The following is a 23520-nucleotide window of genomic DNA, read 5'->3' on the forward strand; positions in this document are numbered from 1 at the left end:
GAAGATTGACGTCTCAGCTTTTACATTTCCAAGTTAGCTGCCAATAGCTCTTTTTAGTTTATGGAAAAAACATGACAAATCTAACTCTAACATTCTCATTCTGTATGTGATACTATTTTAGAACTTCACTTTACTTATGCAGACTTGATTTCCTTGATGGAAGCTGAGCTAGAATTTGCTATTGTCTATCTGACATCTAGACTTTTCAATGTTTGCTTCTTGCAGTTCAGTCAGGTAATTCCTAAATACATTTGACAGATTATTATTCAATAATTATTTGTGTCAAAATACAGACTTTTGATTTCCACGCCACTTTTGTCCAGAGTTTGATTAATAACAACCCAATCAGTGTATTGGGTTGTTATTCTGAAGCATTACCTGAAACATTCTGAAGCATTAGAATGATATATGTTAGCACTATATACAATTAGCTCTAAATACAAGGTTTTTATTCAGTCAAGCACCAATGATGGGCAAGAATGTATGGACGACAGAAGAAAATGTTAAGGAAGTTCTACTGCACTTGAACAATGCATTGAGGCCAATTAAGCAAAACTCTTCCAGGTTGTAGTGGGACTTGTCCTAGTCAGAGACTAATTTAATATCATCTGGTGATGGGAACCAGAAGATATTTTAATCATCTGGAATAACATAATATTTTGGATATCACTGTTTTAGCATAATTTAATAGGGGTTCTGTCCATATGTAATATTTTATTTTCTTTAAGTTTTAAATACCAGTTTGAGGCAGTATGAAATCAGCGTGTGATTGGAAGATTATGAGAATAGGGGAATGAACTCTATAGCGGAGCAGGAGCTTTTAAGAAATAGATTGCAGTTTATGCATTCAAGAGAATGCTTTCTTTCAAAAGATAGATGGACCTTGACAAACTTGTTATGGGCAAATTGCCATTACTTCAAAGATAAATTTTGGATACTTTTCTTTTGTAATAATCTTTGATAAATTTATAGTCAATGTACTTTGTTTTATTTCTGGGCCATCATCACATTACTCTTTAGATTAGCCTACATTGCCATTTCTTTTAACTCAAAGTTTTATTACTTAATTATTATATTTATTTAGTTAAATTATCAATAAATAAAAGCAGCAACAAAGATGTGCCTCTGAATAATTTGAAATATTTTAAAAATATAATCTGAAAAATATCATTATATAATCTCAAAAGCAATTTCCAAAGAGAGATTTCAAAACTGTTTTTGAGCAATACCATTTTGGTTTGATTGAGCATGTAAATTTGAAGGACATTAATGTAGGGGGGAAATATTTTGATTTTATGCTTTATAATAGTTTTTCCAAACTCTTTTGCATACTTTTCATCATTTTCCATATTCCTATGCTTTATTTTGGGAAAACTCTCAGGAGTTATGCTATTTGAGCTGAGATGCATTGGGAAGAGTCCCAAAATACAAATCTTATTTTTTCAAAGCTAAAAAGTAAAATTATCTAAAGAATAATTTCTCTGCACCTCTGATTTACCTACTAAATAAAGCCTCATTTGGTCATCCCATCCCTTGAGAGAAAAAATGACTAATCATTCTACTTCTATCTAATTGGGAAAAAAGTGATTATGATAAAAAGGAGAGATCCTCTGCTTTTGCACACATATGTGTTACCTGAGGAGGCCACCTCATTTGAAGAGACATGGGATAGCCCGTTAAGATTTGCAATAGAAAAAATAAATCTAACTTCTCATGTTGTTGACTTACACTTAACCAGTAATAAAAAGATTTTAAACTCCAACATCTTATTTTTGTTCTAATGATTCATTTTGTTTAAAACTTGGCTAAAGAAAAGGACATTATCTATTAGGTGCCCTCTGAGAGAACAAAAACAATTTATTTGCTGTTCTGAACACAATTCCCCTTTCATTCATATGCTTCCAGCTCTTGTGGATGAATGTGTTCCTATTTTCTCTAAATTTAATAATTGATCTCTTAGAAATTCAATTGTTCTCTTATAATGCTGTGGCAAAGGGTTTGACTTGCTCATTACCATTCTTTTACCTACAGAGAGAATCACAAATCACATTTCTTAAATTCCAAGACCTTCTTAAGTATATAGTTTGAAATTTAGGAACCTGGTAAAATTTAATTCTAAAATATTTTTTGTTTTATTCTAATAATTGATTCAGTAATCTCTAGTTTTCAATCTCCAAGAGTTGACAAATTTCATTAAATTTTATGCAACCTGGTATGCACAAGTTAGAAAAATGTTTACTGTCACTAACCTTCACCCTCTGTAACATCACTTCAATTTTTAAAGTAACTTTTATGTCCATAAGATGTGCTAATATTGTTTTCACTTAACTAGTAAAATAAAAATATTACATTATCAAGTATCTACTAGAAAAAAATAGAACAACAACAAGAAAATATGAGACACCAAAGCACACATTGAGCTGACGGGATCTTGTATTTATATCATTAGAAAATCATAAAATTGTTTTTGGTAGAAATATTAAAACACAAATAATCAATGCACATAAATACTCAAAGTTATATTCACTCTCTCTGATATTATAAAGAAACCTTCCTTAACTTTTAGTATATTAGTTAGGAGTTGAGACACATTCAGTTCATATTTTCTGCACTTATCTTTATAACTGGTTAAAGGACAGCTACGAAAGACTAAATATGATGGCATAGTAAAAATCTGGTTGTTTTTTTTTGTAACTTTCATGTGCTCACTCCTCCTGCTCTATTTCCCCTTTCCATTTCAATAACTATTGTCAAAGGAATATGAAATTATTGTTCATAAATAAAAAGGTATATTACATGAGTTTATTGATCATACATAATACTCCCAACACCACCTCTTTTAACAAGTCAGAGTGATAATATGGTTAATGAAGCTCTTATACAGTTTAATAGCAAAGAACTATTTTCCACCTAAATTGTCTTATGAGGCCTCTCCTGTTGACCCATCATAGATAAGTCTAAGAAGAAATCCCCATGATCTATGTGATGGGCCTCAAAATAGTGGTGGAATACAGTATAAACTAGGCCAAGAAAGTAAAGTTTGTTTTGTGTATATACAAAAAATGAGTATAAGCCGGGCGCGGTGGCTCACGCCTGTAATCCTAGCACTTTGGGAGGCTGAGGCGGGCGGATCGCTCAAGGTCAGGAGTTCGAAACCAGCCTGAGCGAGACCCCGTCTCTACCAAAAATAGAAAGAAATTAATTGACCAACTAAAATATATATATACACAAAACATTAGCCGGGCATGGTGGCGCATGCCTGTAGTCCCAGCTACTCGGGAGGCTGAGGCAGTAGGATCGCTGAGCCCAGGAGATTGAGGTTGCTGTGAGCCAGGCTGACGCCACGGCACTCACTCTAGCCTGGGCAACAAAGTGAGACTCTGTCTCAAAAAAAAAAAAAAAAAAATGAGTATAGCATATTCACAATAGCCAGGAGTATATTTATTTGACATACTTTCCCTTTGAGTAAATACTCACTAGTGGGATTGCTGGATCAAATGGTAGGTCTACATTTAGTTATTTGGCGAATCTTTATACTGTTTTCCATAAAGGTTGTACTAATTTTCATTTTATACCAAATGTGGTATATATTTAACATTGAATACTATTCAGCTATGAAGAAGGATGACTTAATACCTTTTGCAACAATTTGGATAGAGCTGGAGACTGTTATCCTAAGTGAAGTATCTAAAGAATGGAAAAACAAATACCACATGTACTTACTATCAAATTGGAACTAACTGATGAGCACATATGAGCATAAGAGGAAGTAAATATTGAAGGAAATAAAGCAGTGAGGAGGTGGAGGAGAGGATGGGTGAAAATATACCCAGTGGGTACAATGAACATTATCTGGATGATGGGCACACTTTTAACTCTGACTCAACATTACAAAAGTGATTTATGTAAACAAAAACATTTGTACCCCTATAATACTTTGAAAATAAAAAATAAATAAATAAATGATCAGTAATTTTTGGAAAAAAACAAAAAAAGTAGACAGTAGAATATTGGTTACCAGGGGCAAGGGGTAGGGATATTGGGGAGATGTTGGTCAAAGGGAACATAGTTTCAGTTAGACAGGAAGAATAAGTTCTGATGATCTATTGTACAGCATGTTGATTATAGCTAATAATTTTCTACTGTATACTTGACAATTGCAAAAAGAATAGATTTAAGATGTTTTCACCACACATACAGAAAAACAAATATGTGAGGTGATGGATATGTTAATTAGATTAATCATGCCATAATTTATATAAACATCAAAACAGATCATACTCCATAATATATACAATAAAAAAGAAACAAAAAACAAAAACAACAAAATAATAATCACAGACAAAATAAAATAAAACTGACAAATCTTCTAAAGACTAAAATATCTAAATAAATCATTCCTCTCACAAAAATCTGCAATCCAACCATGAAGTTTCTTACTCCTGATTTGTATCAGGTAATTTGCTCATATTTTACCTGTCCACTAGAAGAAAATTGTATTCTTTGTAAAATTTTTTCATATACAATGTTGGCATTCAATATAAAATTAAACAACATGCCAGGCAACATGTCTACATGACTGAATTCAAGAAAAAAGTTAACAGAAATAAACTCACATATGATCTAATTATTGATAATATTAAACACAAAACTTAAAAATGAATTGTGATTCTAATTTTAACTTCCTCATGGAATTATGTGAAGTTTACAAATCTTAAATGTAATGATCAATGCATTTTAAAAGTTTTTATCTGTGTAACCATGATGCATATTAAGATATAGCACACTTCCAGCTTGTCAGAAGCGTCCTTTGTACCTATTTAAGTCAGTATTCACCAAAGTTAACCATAATAATGTTTATCACCAAAAATTATGTTTGTTTTGGGAAAAAAGAACATATAAACAAATACCAAAAAATGACTTGAAACGTGTTTGTAAATTTGAAGAAACTTTTTCCAATGGATCATTTGTAATTTTCACCTAATTTCATTGTTGATGTTTTAAGGATTGTATAGAGGGTGTCACACCAGATCTAAATTCAGTGTGAGATTATGTTTATTCTGGAACAATTTTTCAGACTTTATTTTTCATGACATTGAGATTTTTGACAAATACAGGCCAGTTGTTTAATATAATTTAACTAGATTCATGAGATCATTGTATTCAGATTCCGGATCTCTGATGGGGATGTTAGAGAAAGCAATCCTTTGTCCTTCTCTCTGTACCATACCAGGAAGTCAAGTTGTTGGTTCGTCCAATTATTTACAGTGTTAAATTGATTATTTAGTTAGGGTTCTGTCTGCCAGGTTTCTTCACTAAAGAGTTACTATTTTTCTTTTTGATCAATAGGTCATTTATGGAGACACATTTGGATATTATATAAGTATTTATTATGTTTCTCATCAAATGTCTTCCCAGTTTCAATGTATATTACTGGTAAATGCCTGAATAAATTATTACAATAATGATTATAAAATGCTCTATCATAAACTAATGTAAAAGTTTTTTTAACCTCAAATTTACTTTTTTATAATAAAAAATTAAAATGGTTTTAAATTTTCTAAAATAATCATCAAGGCATTCTATTAATCCAAAAGGCATTTGGATTTCAAATAGTCTGAAAAATGTCAGAGTAAAACAATTAAACCAAATTTTGTGGTTTGGGCACAAGGATTATAGGAGATAGAATAATTTAAAATATATACATTGAAGGAAAAATTATACAACAAGAAGAGACATCTATATAAATTACCAATTTTATTTGTGTATGCTTGACTTCCATGAGCCTGTTGCACAACAAGGTGGAAATAACAAGGATAATTATGGTAAGAATTTGATTTTTTGCTTTTTTTTATTATTCACAGTACTCTGGGAGCTTAAATATATATGGGAATCAGGGAAATGAATGATATTTTTCTCAGCAAGAGTATTTTTTTGTGCAAACAGAGGGCTCAGAACAAATCCATGGGAAACACCAAATTGTAAAAGAGCAGAAAATGAAAAGAAGCCAGAAATAGTTCCCAAAAACGTAGTAGAAGAAGGAGAGAGTGGAGTCTGAGTATATAACAGTAAAAAAGAGAGGCACTGTTTTGCTTTCATGGAGTTGTAGGAATAAAGACAGGAGACTCATTGAAGTGCCTAATCTAATCTAGAGTGGGGATGGTTATCAGGGAACATCTCAGGAAAAAAGTACCATCTCTGCTGAGATTAAAAAGGAGGCGAAGAATCTGAAGTATAATGTTGTAGTTAGAAGGAACATCATGCAAAACTGTATGAGGGGGACACAATCAGCTCAAGCCACTGAGCTAAACACTTGAGTGTGAACCAGAGCATGATGTGAGCTAACATAGAAGTAGGCAGATCAAGAATAAAGAGGAGCTTTGAAATTTAGTATTAAGAATTTGTGTTTTGCCTGAATGGAGCGAAAAACTAGTAACAAGATTGACTTTAGGTAAGGGTTAATTGGCTCAAGGAAAGACATGGTGTATTTTCAGAAGAACCAATTAAATATCATATGAGAGTAGGGTTCATATCCTGGATTTATCTGTTATTAACTGTGAGAATTGAGAAGCAACTTTCTCTTAAAAATAGAAATAACATTACCTACCTCTTCAGGTTGTTGAGATGTTTGAACAGCATAACCTTAAATTGTGTCTATGCCTGCAAACAAGGTATAGTTAATAGTTCTTTTTCGCCCCTTTGCTTTAAAATGTTTCCCTTTCTTATTACATATAATAAATAAATTTTAAATATTAAATAAATAAATTTAATAATTTAATTTAAATTATGTATGCTATCAAGATCTTAAACTACTTGCAATGTCTCTCTGGTGCCTGCACCACATATTCTTTGCTCATTGCTGTTTTTAGGTGCTGTTACAGTGGACAGTTCAACCCAGGCTCACCTCAGTCTAACAAAGTCCTGACACAAGTATGCACTTGTGCATCCTTTTACTGTTTTCCAGGGCCTTCTTTTAGGCGCTGATAGCCAGTAATGGAAGAATAAATGGACCCTCAAAAATAGGGAACAGAGACAGTGGATAAAATGCCATCCTTCTATCCTTTTGGCAGACATTATATATCCATTTCTGGAAGTCCCATAAGAATCAAGCTCTTGCTCCCCTTTGCCTGCAAGACTGGACTCATTTAATCCAGGCTGATATGGCTCTATTTTTGTCTGTATTATACTTCATGTATTTTTATCACTGCTTTGTGAGATCACCTCCTAAATAAACTACCTACTCCCAACTTCTCCCAGGCTCTAATTTCAAGAGCCCAGACTAAGATTCTATCCAATACTATTTCATAAGAATAAATTTTGCTTCATTAATTCTTTAAATCTATCACTTTAAATTGCTATATTTCTAGTTTATCTATCCTAATCAGCTCTGCTATATTATTCATGCCTATGAAATATAATCCCAAAGATATTCTGCCATCCAAAGCCTCTTTTCTTTTACCTCACATAATTTTCTTATTTGAGAAACTAGATAATCTCTATTAAACCATCAAGATCTGAAGGAAATTTTTGATAATTTGTTAACTATGCTAAAACTTTAAGGTTTATTAAAATATAATGCTTGACACCTTTTAGACTATGTCAAATATTAAGATGAGTTTGAACTCTACACGTTACCAATATTTTAGAAAACCAGGATGTTTGGTAGACATTGCAGGTGCCCATCCCACAGCCCTACCCACCCCTCCACATCTTTTCCCCTAATAATATAGTCATGATACATATAAGTAGAGGATAAAATCCCACTAATCTAGGATATGTGAATTTCAAAAGAATGAATCATTATTTTGGAAATCTGTCATGAGAACTCATTTCCCTTAGCTATGATTAGTGTAAGAGTAGGAAAGTGACCCTGTTCTGGCCAAAAAGACATAAGAAATCTATTGAGAAGCAAGTATGGCTTCAGTTAAAACAAACAAACAAACAAAAACCCTCAAATCTACTTCAGGAAAAATTTATCTTCAGCTTCTCTTTTACTCTAACCTTCACTATGGCCAAGGATTTTTGAAACTATATGTTAACTGCCTATACTCAGACTCCCTAATTATGAGGAAAAATACTTTCTAAACTACTTATTACTTAATAGTTTAATAAACAAATCTATTTACTTACAGTTGAATCCATTTCTGACATAGAGAAGGAAGATAAAGGTTAGTAACATTTTTCTCAAAAGAGAAAGTCAAAAGCTAAAATTTTCTTTTGAATATCATTGATTTTGGAATGTCTCAGATGGATGTACAAGGCTCTGAGGAAGGAATTTAGAGACCTTGTCAGGGATGGAATCGAGACTAAGAGTGAGATGAAAAATCTATGAAATGGTTAACCTTAAACCCACTTAAAGCAGAACCCCTAGGCTGCTCCTAAGTTTCGAGATTTCTGATAAGAACAATGTTTTGGTTCTAAAATAGTTGAAAATGATTAATATGAATCATCATCATCAGTATTATATAAATAGCTATTTAAAATATTAACCACATTGAATTTTTAAAAATTAAAGTATATTTTACATTTCCCTATTAGAAACTTCTACCTATTCTTAGATTAAAAAGTTAGCTGATGGCAGGAATTTGACCTAATTGTAGATAATATTATTTATGACATTTATGAAGCTCAGCAGTAATAAGCTGGAGGAGTTTTGGTGATTTTCCAGAGAATTCTTATTGAAACTTAAAACCAGATTGATACTTTAAAACATGTAAAACTTTGTGTTGTTTTTCATGGTTTAGCTACATTTTTACAGACTCTATTCTTGGAAAAAATGACTTGTAAGTTAAAAGTAGAACCTAGGATAGTTAAGTAAAATATTAATAGATATTGAAGATACTTAAGAAACTTTTTAAATTTTGTTTCACTAGTATTCAATAATAAATTATTTTTCTAAACAAGTTTTGTAAAAAAATTAATGGCTTTGAGAATTTAATGTAAGATATTACCTTTTTCCAGACAAAGCTGTCTTTCAATTCCTTTATTTGAAGAATATTATAAGATTAGGCGATAGTCTAAGTTTACTCATTCTATATCTTGGTTGATTTTAAAGATTTAGATAAAAGTGAACACAAAATACAATGTAGAGATTTTTCAGATGTGGCAATTGACTTTAAGAGAATGTGAAAGAAATGAATATCTATTTGAGATTTTAAAAATCATAAAATTGTGAATAGATATTCATACTTGTGTGGTAGGCTTGTGTGAATATCTAGCTGTGGTCCTATTAAGGTGATTTGTATGATCAAATACAATTTCTTTTAATATCCTGCACTTTGTAAAGTAATTTTAGATTCACAGAAAAATAGAAAGTACGCAGAGTTACCACACAGAGTCACCCCCACCATCAACATCACACCAGAGTTGAACATTTGTTACAACCGTTGAGCTAATATTGACACATTATTATCATAGAGTCCATAGCTTACGTTAGGATTAACCCTTGGAGTTGTAAATTTTATGGATTTTGACAAATTAATAATGACATACCTCCACCATTATCATATTATACAGACTATGCAATGACTTTTTCAAAAGAGATCAGAGTGGAGAACCAAATATTGATCTAAGAAATCTAAACCACAAAGAAAATTAATCCATTTTGTTATGTCTATAAAACCTACATATTAAAAAATACTTGTTTTACCTTAAGTTATACTATTTATTGTGAGGATGTATGTAATTTTTTCTTGAAATACTCTAACATACCATAAAATCAATGCTTTAAAATGAACAACTTTGTGGTTTTTAGTATATTCACAGTTAAACAGCCATCACTTCTAATTCTGGAACATTTTCATCAGCCCAAAAAGAAATCTGTTAACCATTAATAGTAGTTTTCCCCCCTCACATGGCCACCACAAATCAATTTTATGTTTATAATATTTGCTTTTTGTGGACATTTTATGTAAGTGGAGTCATACAATTTATGGCCTTTTTTGTATATCTTTTTTCATTTTGCATACTATTGTCAATTTACATGAGTGTTCTAGAATGTATCTGTAATTGATCCTTTTGTGGCTGAATAATATTCAATTGTATGGATATATCACATTATGCATATTCATTCATCAGTTGATGGACTTTTTGGTTTGTTTTTTCACTTTTTAGCTATTATTAACATTGCTTCCACAAACATTCCTGCATAAGTTTTTTTGTAAGCATGATTACAATTCTTTTGGCTATGTACCTGAGTGTAGAACTGCTGGTCATATAGTAATGTACTATTTATTTTAGGAACTACCAAGCTGTTTTCCAAAGAAGTTGCAAAATTTTATATGCCACTAACAATGTATGAGGGTTTTAACTTCTCTATATCCTTCCAAAAATTGATGTTGTTCATGTTTCTGATTATAGTCACCGTAGGTGGGAAGTCATATATCACTATGATCTTCATTTCATTTACCTAATGACTAATGATGTGGAGCATCTTTTCATCTGCTTATTGGTCATTTGGGTATTGTTTTAGGAGAAATATCTATTCAAATAATTTGCTAATTTTTAAAATTGGATTAAGTATCTTCTTATTGTTGATTTGTAGGAGTTCTTTATGTATTCTGGATGAAAATCCTTTATCAGAATATAATTCACAAATAATTATTCATATTATGTGACTTGTCATTTAACTTTCTTCATTTTTTTCGGTTTTTAACTCTGTGGTGGGTTTTTTGATTTGAGGTCATTGTGAAGTTTGCAAAAACCATTTTATAACCAATTATTTTAAACTGATGACAACTGCTTACAAAAAACAACCAAGCAAAAGGCAATCTAGAAGAAACTTTACACTTTAACTCCACTGCCCCCACTTTTTGACTTTTTGTTGTTTCCGTTTATATCTTTTTATACTATCTCTCAAAAAGTTGTTGTAGTTATTATTTTGACAGGTTTGTCTTTTAGTCTTCCTGCTCAACATATAAATGGTTTATACACCACAATATAGCAATAGAGTATTCTATATTTGTGTATTCACTGTTACCAGTGAGTTTTATAGCTTCAGATGATTTCTTATTGTTCATTAATGCTCTTTTCTTTCAGATTGAAGAAATTATTTTAGCATTTCTTGTAGAGCAGGTCTGGTGTTGATGAAATCCCTTAGATTTTGTCTGGGAAAGTCTTTATTTCTCTTTCATGTTTGAAATATATTTTTGTAACATATAATACTCTAGGGCTAAGGTTCTTTTCCTTTAGCACTTTGAATATGTTATTGTACTTTCTCTTGGCCTGTAAGATTTCCACTGAGAAGTCTGCTGTCAGCCCTTTTGGAGCTCCTCTATGTGTTATTATTTTTTTCTTTTTTCTTGCTTCCTTTAGGTCTTTTCTATATCTGTGACCTTTGGGTACTTGATTATTATAAAAAATGCCTTGGAGTAGTCTTGTATTGGTTAAATCTGCTTTGTGTTTTATGACCTTCTTGTAACTGAATATTGATATCATTGTCTAGGTTTGGAAAGTTCCCTGTTATTATTTCTTTTAATAAAATTTCTACCCAATCTCATTCTCTACCTCCTCTTTAAGACCAATAACTCTAGATTTACCCCTTTGAGGCTGTTTTCTAGATCTTGTAGATGTACTTCATTGTTTTTTATTCTTTTTTATCTTCTGGGTGTTTTCAAATAGCCTGTCTTCAAGCTCACGTATTCTCTGTTCTGCCTAATCAATTCTGCTGTTGAGAGACCCATATGCATTTTTCAGATTGTCAATTGAATTTTTCAGCTCTAGAATTTCTTCTTGATGTTTTTTTTTTCTTTTTTTTTTTTTACTATTTCATCTCCTTGTTAAATTTATCTAATAGCCTCTGAGCGCCTTCTCTATGTTGTCTTGAAGTTCATTGAGCTTCTTCAAAACAGTTATTTTTAATTCTATATCTGAAAGTTCACCTATATTCATCACTTCAGGATTGGTCATGGGTCCCTTATTTAGTTCATTTGGTGAGGTCATGTTTTCCTGGACATTCTTGATGCTTATGGATGTTTATTGATTTCTAGACATTGAATATTTAGGTATTTATTATAATCTTTGCTATCTGTACTTATTTGAACCTATCCTTCTTAAGAAGTTTTACCAGGTGTTCAAAGGCAATTGGGTGTTGTGATGTAAGTCTTTGGTCACTACAGGCAAATCACCACTGGCAGTGATCCATGCCAAGTGACTTTTGCACACTCCTTGCACACTCCCAGTGGTATTGCCTTGGTGGATTTGGGTAAGAAATGGGAAAATTCCTTGTATTACCAGACAATGTCTCTCCCTCTCTTCCCTCACTCTCTGTGCTGGGCTAAGGAGGAGGGAGTACGGGGAGGAGGGACATGGGCACTATCTTGTGGCCACCATAGCTGGTACTGTGCTGGTTTACACCTGAAGTCAGCCCAGTCTTGCCCAAAGCCTGTGGTGACTGCTGCCTGGGTACCTCTGATATTTATTCAAAGCCCAAGAGCTCTTGAATCAGCATATGGCAATACCTGCCAGAACTTGGTCCTTTCCTTCAGGGCAACATGTTTCCTACTGGTCCAAGGTGGGTCCAGAAATGCTATTAAGGAACTAAAACTGGACTCAGGGTCTTCAGGAGTCTACTTGGTACTTCATTTTACTGTGGCTTAGCTAATACCCAAGTTGCAAGACAAAGTCCTTTGTGCTCTCTCCTTTCCTTTCCCCAAGTGGAAGAAGGCTCTCATCAAGATGCACTGCCTGGAGTTGGGGAAGGCGTGGTGTCTCACTGTGTCACATGTACCCCAAGTCTGCTGGCTCTGAGCCAGCACAGACACAGGACTTTGCCCAAGGACTGCACACATTGTGGCCTGACTGCCTTTCAAATTTATTGCAGACTCCAGGCTGCTTTTGTTAGCCTGTTGTGGAGCCAACCTGCTAGGTTGGAGGATTTCCTTCTGGCAGGGTGGTCTAACTGATCCCTTCACAGGAACAGCAGAATTCTGCCCTGTGCCATATGCCCTTGTGACAGGGTAGCTCTGAGTTTCAATGCAAAGTCCCACAATCACTTCACTCTCCCTTCCTGAGGCACATCAGTTCTCTCGTGCCTATGTAATACATTTGGTAGGCATATGAATAAATGAAAATATAAAACTATATACATATTATGTTATACTGTGTGATGTTTTATTATATGTATACATGATGGTAAAACATATAATAACAGTTTTATTGACATTTTCAGTAATTACAATCTTCAGCTATAGAAAGTATTACAATTAATGGTGAGGCAGAATAAAAGCATTATTAACATATCAATATAATTTATATAAAATAATCTGAAAAGTACTAAAAGTATTTAGTTTTTATTAAAAGTTTTCAAATTTAATTAGGCATTTTTAAACTTTGCTTTAGCTGCTTGTATTTAAAAGTACTTCATAAATAACCACTTCAAATACTTAAAGTACAATTATTAATTAGCTATTTCTTCCAAAACACCTCAGTAAATGAATCTTCTCTTCCTCTTTTATAAATTAAGAAAAGTATCTCTAAATGAGATAAGTTTATGTAAGAGCTTACCAGCTGTTTTTTTTTTTTCCCCTAACTGGTAGAAATGGATTTAAAAATGTTTTTCAAATAATTATTTTAAATACATACATCATTTCAAAGGGACAATATTAATACCAAGGAATATAGGAGGAATAGGTCTGATGTTCAGTTTAACAATAGCTAGTTTTGTGCTATTTGATTTTCTTCATATATAGCTCTGCCTATGTAATTTTAACCATTTTTATATTTTCCTGGATGCCTAAATAGTGACTTTTACTAAATTAGATATGTAAGCTTGATGCCAATTTCTTGCTCTACATCTTAGTTTCTTTGTTATGTAAAGTTATGTCAATTTTAGAAAGTTGCTAAATTTGACTGTATTAATAAAAAAACCTTTATCATAAGATGTCCCCATATTAGATATTCCACAATGGGGTAGATTTCTTCCTTTACACCTCCTCAGCATTTTTTTTTCTTTCTCCTTTTTTTTTTTTTTTTTCTTTTACACAGGGTCTCACTCTGTCACCCAGCCTGAAGTCCTCTTGTGTCAGCGTCCTGTGTAGCTGTGATTATAGGAACTTGTCACCATGCCCAGCTAAATTGTTAATGTTTTTTTATAGAGATGGGGTCTTGCTATGTTGCCCAGGTTGGTCTTGAACTCCTACTCTCAAGCAATCCCGCTACCTTTGCCTCGCCTCCCAAAGTGCTGGGATTAACTGTGTAAGCCACCACATTCAGCCTCTTCGGTGTTTCTATTTATACCCATAGTTATACTGTTCAAGGATGGACAAAAAAATGTACTGGTGGCTTAAATAAACTTAATGATAACTTAACAAATATTATACAGGTCCTTCTGTTTATGTTTTTGGCGAAAGGCTTAAGACTCAAACCACAGTTGTATGTGTAAACTAAGCTCATGATCCACTTAAACCCGCTCACGTGTTTCTCCTTTTGTCAGCATACATGTATAAATTGCTCTTCAGTCAAGTATCTCAATCCAACCCTGATTCTTTTTGTTTCAGCATATGTAAATATTATGCCATTTATAAAAGTAGTTTGAGGTAATATTATATGACCTTCATGAACTTTCTACTCTTCAACTTCAGGTTTTTGACCATTTCATCCCTCTTAATTAAGCAGTTATTTTCTAGGCTCCTTATCTCATTTTTTGCCTCTTCTTTAATGGAAGGAAAACGTATTTGCTTACATTGTCAGTGTAAACTACAAAACATTAATATCCTCTGATGAGAAATAATGATTCTATTCCACCAGTCAAGAATCAAGAGTAGAGAACAAGATAGGAAAAATTAGAGATTTTCCCCATAGTTATTTGATGGGTAACTGGAAAACAAATTTTCCATAATTTTTCTGCTTATTTTTTTGCTCACAATGATACACAGTGATATTATAAGTTGGCTGCCACCCTTGTTCATGATTTTGCCCAGGTAAGACAGATTTATGGCTGAGGTCTGAACTATAAATTAAAGTCTGCCATGGTTAATCTGATAAATGTTCCACAGAATTGGCACAATTGTGTGCTTATCAAGAGAAGCCATATTCTCCTCTGTGTCAATGTCTGTTCTGTGGAAATCATGATTGTCTTCAAAGTCCTAATTGAAGGAATTTCTGAAGTATAGTCATAGGTAACAATTGTTTTAAAAGCTTACATATAGGTATACATATATACAAAGTACAGTTCAGACCAATTATAATTCTTTCCACAGGGTGGATGCTGTAGAAAACAAATGTAAATGGACCAGCAAAAATTTGAGCATGACCAAACTCCAAAATGGAATGAACTAATAGGTTTGCCTGCCAGCAATGCTGCAGTTCTGACTAGCAGATGATCATTTGGCACCCTAGAACATGGGAATGATTGACTCTACATGACCAACATTTCACAGATCCTAAGCTGGTGCAGGTAGAGGTGGGTAATTACTGCAGCCACCCAAGGGGAAAGGAGGGAGCAGGTGTTAGGCTGCCAGCACAGCTCGAGTTGCAACTCATTTCCAATATAAATGTAGCTACTGGTAAGAGCCAAGAAATTTAGGTCAGTTGAGATTTTTGCCATCTCAATTTGGGGATTATAATTGAGTTTTTGCCTCTCTGACCCACTTCTTTCTAATGTATTCCCCATATTGGTAACTTTCAATTTAACTTTTTCCCTAAGTTCTTTGTGTTCTTTTAGAATCACTGAATATAGAACTCACATGCTGTTTCAGTAACAACTGACAAATTTGTCTTTTGAGAGATTTACTGCATCAGCTTGCCTGACAAAGAGCTGATCACAGAAAAGATAGATTTGTCTATTTGTCTCACAGAGTTCTTTACGCTCTGTTAACAGCCACAGAAGGATTGAAGTAGGGAAGGGGAGGCGAGTGAATGACTGCACAGAAAGTGATAAAAAAAAAATTTAAATGATGGAAGAAAGTACCTAGGTAGAAAAATGATCTCTTTTTTTCTATTAAAATAAAAAAACTTTAGGAAAAATTTAATGGTTACATACTAAATGTGACTGTCCTGATTTATTACTCAAATGACCTACTGTACCTCAGTAACTCATTAAGCTTCTTCTCTTGCTCATACTTATTGATATGCGTTTGCACATATTAAACTTCTGTAAAGACATCTCACTTTCCAAACACATTTTTTGTTGTTGTTAACCTAGGCTTGTCATTTTAAACATCAAATTTGGGGGCTGGGGATGTTTGTTTGTTTAACTTCCTATTTAGAAATTTAATGGGATAAAATGTGTTATGTTAAAAGTATTACATGTTTTCTCTATTTTTAGAACCAGAGTACAATTTACCTTTTTCAATGACAGAGACATTAATATAAGCACATTTACTTTGGTAAACTATTGTACCTATATAATATCCTCAGAGGATATTGAGGAATATAGAACTATTTGCCTATAATAAATAGATATGCTTCACTGAGTTCTTTTGTATTTTCACAGATATTTACATTCTTACTCAACTGCAGGCTATAGGCTTCACTCTTGCTACTGCATTATTACTGCTTGTTTCTGCACCTACTAATTTACCGCCTTAAGTGTGCCCAGGCTCAGGAAAAGAGATAATAGTCTTTGTAGAATTATGTACAAAGATATCTTTGAAGATCTCTTGTAAGAGTTAACCACAAAATATTTTATGCTTTATTTTGTTGTTAGCAGGACATTTTTTGTTTGACTTCCATATTTCAGTCATCGTAGATGGTAAAGGTTGTTAAATATTAAACCTTAAAGAAATGTAATAACATTGCTATTTTTTTTAGTTTGTTTGCGATTTTACTGGTTTTCTTTTTTCTTTAAATACATTCCATTTGATATCATTTCCTGCTTGAACTTTCCCTCATTCTCTGATATAAAATCGATGTTTTATCTTCCAACTCCCAATAGCCTAATCTGTTATGTGGCTGGTTGACAGCCTGGTATTAATTTATGAGTGAAAATTATTCTGCTTGCTTGGCAGAGAGCTTCTCCTAGCATTATTTTAGGCATCTACCATATTATAGTATGATTAAGGCTAACATAGTTTTTTTTTTCTTCATGTAGCATCTATTAAATAGAATTTAAATAGCCTAATTTATTTTCCAAATTCTAATTTATAACTTTCAATTTCTGTGACCATTTTTGGAACATAGTTGTCAGCTGAAGAGGAGATTCCTAGAATATGAAAATAATGGAAATTAAAGAGGTCCTGGAAGGCTCTAATATATAAAATTCCTAAATTTGGATATCATTATCAATATATTGACATACGCATTTTCTGATAATCTATGTTAAAAAATAGATTTACAGTGAGTGTTTTCAGAAAATTCTGTCATTCCATAGCAAATTAACCACAAGTATTTAGGTCAGATAGACTTAAATTTTAGTCTTGTCTCTGTCATTTAAATGTCTCTGTCATTGTATTATCTTGAGGACTTGAATCAAATTTTCTAATGCTCCATTTCTTTATCCATAAAAAGGTGATTGTAATATTTATTTTAGAGAGTGAGATGTTTTGTGCAAATACTTGGCCACAAATATTGAATGCTTAATTAATTTCACTTTTATTATATGTTGAATCTAAGTTTTTCTTCTATTTAAATTCAGTTTCTATATGTCATTCTCAGTGGATTTTGAAAAATTAGATCAATGATCTCCACCATAACTCTTTAATGGCTATGATTACAGTTGAGAAATCCTTGGGAGTCCTTAGCCATTATTTCTTTACTTTTAACATTTTGTCATTGATCTTTTTCAACAAAGCCTATTGAACATAACAGACAAATCCCACAGCTATACTTGTGGGATTTGGATCAGGGTGCTTACTAAATCTGTGACTTTGAGCCATGTATACACTTAGGTGCTTTGATACCTATCTACTTTTTAAATGTTGTAAAGATTAAATAAACTGATACTTGTTACAGCCCGTAACACAGAACCTCCGGCATACGTTCAGGAACAACTTTCTTCTTGCAAGTCTGCTTTGGGGCCCTGCAGCAGGCATCACACACACACACACACACACACACACACACACACACAAAAACCAGCACCACCACCAACAACAAAAAAAAGCAGTCATTAAGAACTCCCAGTTCAGATGAATCTCCAGTTCCCTTGATTTGTTCCAGGAGCTTTCTAGCTCATTATTTTGCAAATTTTTGTTTGTTTACTGCTGTATTTTATCTTAATGCTTTAAACTGGCTCACATCATGGGCCTCCCTGCACAGTTATGATTTCTATTCTCCTCCTAATTATGCTATTTTGGCAGTTTGGTGTAAACTATTCCTCTTGTCCATCCCAGGATTATCTATGCCCAATATGGCCTAACCACTCACAAAAGTATTCAAGGGTACACAGCACAGTAGTGAATAACCTAGAAAATATTTGTTATTTCACGAACTTATTTCTTGCACTCTTGGAGTCAAAGGACTAATCTAGATAAGACACTTTCTGATGGGCAAAGCAGAATTCATTCCAAAACTTTGATAGGAAGAAACAATCATCTAAAAATTGCCACATGAGGAATTATGGTAAGAACTGTAAATGGCCTTTGTTAAAAACTTAGGAGGGAACATAAAATCTCTTTTCAGGTGTCTGATATGCTGCCATATGGAAACAACAACAGACTTTACTTTTCCTCTGATACCATAAAATAGTATTAAGAGGAATGAATGACAGTGAAAAAGATTACTAGTCAATAAAAAGCACAATATGGAAAATATAGTATAAACGTAGAAAAAAGTCCTTGTTACTGAAAATATGAAGCAGAAGATTAACAATTCCTTCTGCCCATATTCCACTACATAAGGGTGAGTGTGGAGGAGTATATAGAGAGTTATTCCAGAGCAGACTATTAGGAAATTTAACAACAAAGCTGCATTCAATGCTGATATTCTCCAACCCTCTTTCATTCTTTGAGATACAACCAAAAAATAGATTTTCAGTAAGAGAATAACATATGACACCACTTATGATGTGAAGAGATTTAATTAATCAAAAATAATTAATGAATAGCAGAGTTATGTATCAACTTACTGGTAGACGATATACAGGATAGGTATGAAATGTAGGATGTGACCCCTACACAAAAGATGGGTGATGATTGCAACCACTTTTTAGGTGGGATAAACCACTTTTGGTGCAAACACTTTTTAGGTTCACCCTTAGAACCAAATTACGTCTATGTACCTGGCATTTTTCATCAGGTGAGTTTTATTACTTAGCTGTGATTTTCAGTCTTACCATATGTTTTCCCATCCTGTGATTAATGAAGAAAAGCAAGATACTAACATAAGACCTGCTCCAGCATCAGAAACATTTTTAGAAAATATGCCTTATAGGAGAATATACATATTTTGTAAACCATTTGCTATTAGTAATATTACTAACAAATATTAGTCACAATCCACATGTATACAGTTTTACAAAAATCTTACCTATGTTGAGTATTGAAATTCTAATTTTATATTAAATATTTAAAAAACATGTTCACATATGTAAAAATTATATATTTTATTATTTTATAAGCTAGAAAACTGACCTATTTTGAAAATTGAACTAGTGTAGCATTAAATCTTACAACATTACAGCCTGGGAGAGGCCAGAATTTGGAAGTAGATCCTGAAAGGTTTCTAATGCCCCTACAGCTGATAAAGCTTTGGCTGACAGAAAAAGCCTAGAGATGACTGGGTGGGGAGGAGGATTTTGAGTTATTCTGATCAGTATAGGGCCTGGTGATTTCCCTTACGCAACAAAACTGTCCAGAAAAGTGTTTACCACCTTACCCATGTTTTAAAGGCCTAGAAATGTCCTCAGTTGGTGAAAAGGAGATTGTTCACACAAATTAGTTTCAAAATGGTACACACAGTTGTCAGCTAAGTTAGTGACCAATGGGCTCTCTTCAGGTTGTGATTGATGTGAAATTCTGGCACCTCTGTGCGTGCAGGAGAGAGAGAATGAGAGAGAAAGAGAGAGAGAGAGAGAGAGAGAGAGAGTGAGAGAGAGAGAGATATGTAGGGGGGACTTTAGACCAATCTATTTATATACCTGCCTATGTATTTAATCTATCTATCATCTATATATCTACCCCATTAGCTAGCTATATAGTATAATGTTCTCTTGGGTGGAAAAAGGTCAGTGGTTCAGTTCCCACGAGATTCTGTGATATTGGTATATTTCACAGAAACAAAAGTACCTCTTAAATCTCTGATTGTAGGAAGCTTAATTGGTTGTATGCCTCACCTACTCCACCCTGAGATTCATTATTGTGTTCATGTTGAGGACACACTTACCATGAGCTGCTGTCTGGCAATAACTGTGGATGGCAGGGATACTAAGGTTGGACATCTCTGGGAGAAAAGAAATAGTTCTGGCCGGGCGCGGTGGCTCACGCCTGTAATCCTAGAACTCTGGGAGGCCGAGGCGGGCAGATTGCTCAAGGTCAGGAGTTCAAAACCAGCCTGAGCAAGAGCGAGACCCCATCTCTACTATAAATAGAAAGAAATTAATCGGCCAACTAATATGTATAGAAAAAATCCACCAAGCATGGTGGCACATGCCTGTAGTCCCAGCTACTTGGGAGGCTGAGGCAGTAGGATTGCTTGAGCCCAGGAGTTTGAGGTTGCTGTGAGCTAGGCTGTTGCCACGGCACTCACACTAACCTGGGCAACAAAGCGAGACTCTGTCTCAAAAAATAAATAAATAAAAAAAGAAAGAAATAGCTCTGATATCAGACTTTGGCTGTGGGATGTCCCATCTGTCCTGCTGAATATTCATAACTCTGAGCTGCAATCTAAGTAGGTTCTACCCTACCTTTTCCCTTCTATCTCTTTCACAAGGTCACATCTGCATTGCAGACAGGTGGTTTCTGGATCCATTCCTATATTTTTTATAACATGCTTTTCACCTAACAAATCTTTGATGCATACTGCCATCTTAGGGTCTGCTTATTGAATAACCTGAATACAAAGAATGAATGATTGCTTCTACTCATGAGGAAGATGAGGCATATTTGTAGGGTGTATGTGGGTTGTAGGATCATGGCTATAGGATAAAAGTGAGTTGTAAAATGAAGGTGAATAGAAGACTGCTTTGAATCCCACAAAGCAGGCATTTGAAGGTAACAGAAGATACCAGAAAGGTCTTTACAATGATTGTTTAATATCAGGTCTTCAGATTAAAAAGAGATACATGGTTTTCTGGAAGAACAAACCAAGACATCTACCCTAGAAATTGAGTTTATATCTAATAATAATTCCAGTCGTAGGGGTTGGTAAATTCATCCTGTGTTGAGGCTGAAGTTTATTTTTGTATGATCAAAATCTAGAAATTTTTTACACATTTAAAAAATTGTACCAAAAAAAAAAACCACAATGAAAAATATGCAAAATAAAGTATATGTGGTCCCTCAAGTCTAAAATATTTACTATCTGGACTTTTATAGAAAAATTTCACCAATTTCTACTATGGAGGAATTCAGGAACAGAAAGTAAGGTTGAAGCTAATATATGAAAACTCAGCATGTGACAGACCCTGGCTTAGAGTGAGATAAAATAGAAAATCTAGGGTGTCTAACCTGGGGAGAGTTTCCAGAATAAGAAAATAGAAATATAAGACACTTTTTAAAATTTAAATTCATGTAAACCATGACTAATTTTTAGTATATGTATGTTCAAATAATGCATAGAACTTACTTACATTGAAAATTATTTGTGGCTTAACTAAAATTTAAACTGCAAAGTCTGTATTTTATCTGGCAGCACTAAGCCTAGGACAATTCCAGAAACAGCATGACAAAATCGATTCAGTGTTTCATCTAGGGTAGAGGAGAAAACTGTAGGAAGATAAACATTAAAGCTTGCTAAAACTTACTGGAAACATAAGTGAAAAATTTAGCTGACATGAGAATCACTATGTCCTTACAAATACATTTTCAAAATCAGCCACTATTCAATAAATGTTTCATTGAATATTTCTTATATTTTAGGCACTAAAATAGTAGTAAGAAACATAAGCCCTTAATGAAGATTAAAGTATAAAAAGGGGATGAAAAATTATATATATATGTGTGTGTGTGTGTGTGTGTGTGTGTGTGTGTGTATGTATATATAAAATATTTCATTATTTTGGGGATAAATGACACTAAGAAAAAGTATAAGGTGATATAAGAAAGATATGAGCAGTCAAAGTTTTCTTCTTTGCCATCTTCCTTTATGGTCAAGGCCCTTGGCCCACCAAATGGCCCACCAAAAATATCCATTCTCTTATCCCTGAAACCTGTGACTATGTTAACTACATGACAAAAATGGACTTTGAGATGCAAATAAGGTTAAGTCCTTCAGATGCATAGATTATTTTAGGTATCTTGGGTAGGGCAGGGACTCATCTAATTATATGAGTCCTAAAAAGTCAAAAACCTTGCCTGGTGGTGACCAGAGAGAGATGTGATGGTGAAACAAGAGTCAGAGTCTTTCTAGAGAGGGACATAGATAAAAACATCAGAATGGGTGGCTCTGAGTGTGGCTCAACATAAAAAACCAGTGAAATATAATGTATAAATAGAATGAAGAAAAAAAAAATACATGATAATCTCAAGTGTTGCAGAAATAACAACAACAAAAAAAAACAAACATTTGACATAATCTAACTCTATCATGATAAAAATGTTAAAATTTACAAACATAAGAGAACTTCCTCAATCTGATAAAGGTCATTTTTATAAAACCCATAGCTAACTTCATACTCAATACTAAGAAACTGAAAGGTTTATTTTTTCCCCTTATATTTAGAGTAAGATGAGGCTGCTTGTATTTTCCATTGCTATTCAACATTGGATGAGGAATTCTAACCGGAGCATTTAGACAGGTGAAAGAAATAAAGATGAAAGAAATGTAAATTGAAACCCAAGCTGTAAACCAGTCTTATTTTCATAAGACATGATCTTATATATAGAAAATCCTAAAAATTCCATAAAAAAGCACTAAAAAATGTAATAAACACATTCAATGTAGTTGTTGGATGCAAGATCAACACACGAAAATCAATTGTATTTCTATATACTATACTAGCCATAAAAAATTCAAAGATGAAATTAGGAAAACAATTCTACTTACAATAGCATCAAAAAGAATAAAATTCTTAGGAATAAATTCAACCAAATTGTGTAAGGCTTATACACTGAAAACTATAAAACATTGCTAAATAAATTAAGGAAGATATAAAATAACGGAAAGACAGCCTGTATTCATGGATTAGAAAAATTAATATTGTTAAGATGGCAATGATACTTAGTGGTTTACAGATTTAAAGCAATCTTTATTAAAATGTAAATGGCCTTTTTAATAAAAACATAAAACCAGATTCTTACATTTGTATGGAATTGCAAGGGGCCCGTATAGCGTAAACAATATTGAAAAAGAGTAATGATGTTGGAGAACTCACACTTTCTGATTTCAAAACTTACCACATAGCCAGTGGTCAAAACAGTGTTATTCTGGCATAGGTGCGGATGTAAAGAACCATGGAATAGAATTCATAGTTTATAAATAAACCGA

This window comes from Microcebus murinus, chromosome 1 (assembly GCF_040939455.1).
Source record: "Microcebus murinus isolate Inina chromosome 1, M.murinus_Inina_mat1.0, whole genome shotgun sequence".
In the NCBI taxonomy this organism is placed as follows: Eukaryota; Metazoa; Chordata; class Mammalia; order Primates; family Cheirogaleidae; genus Microcebus; species Microcebus murinus.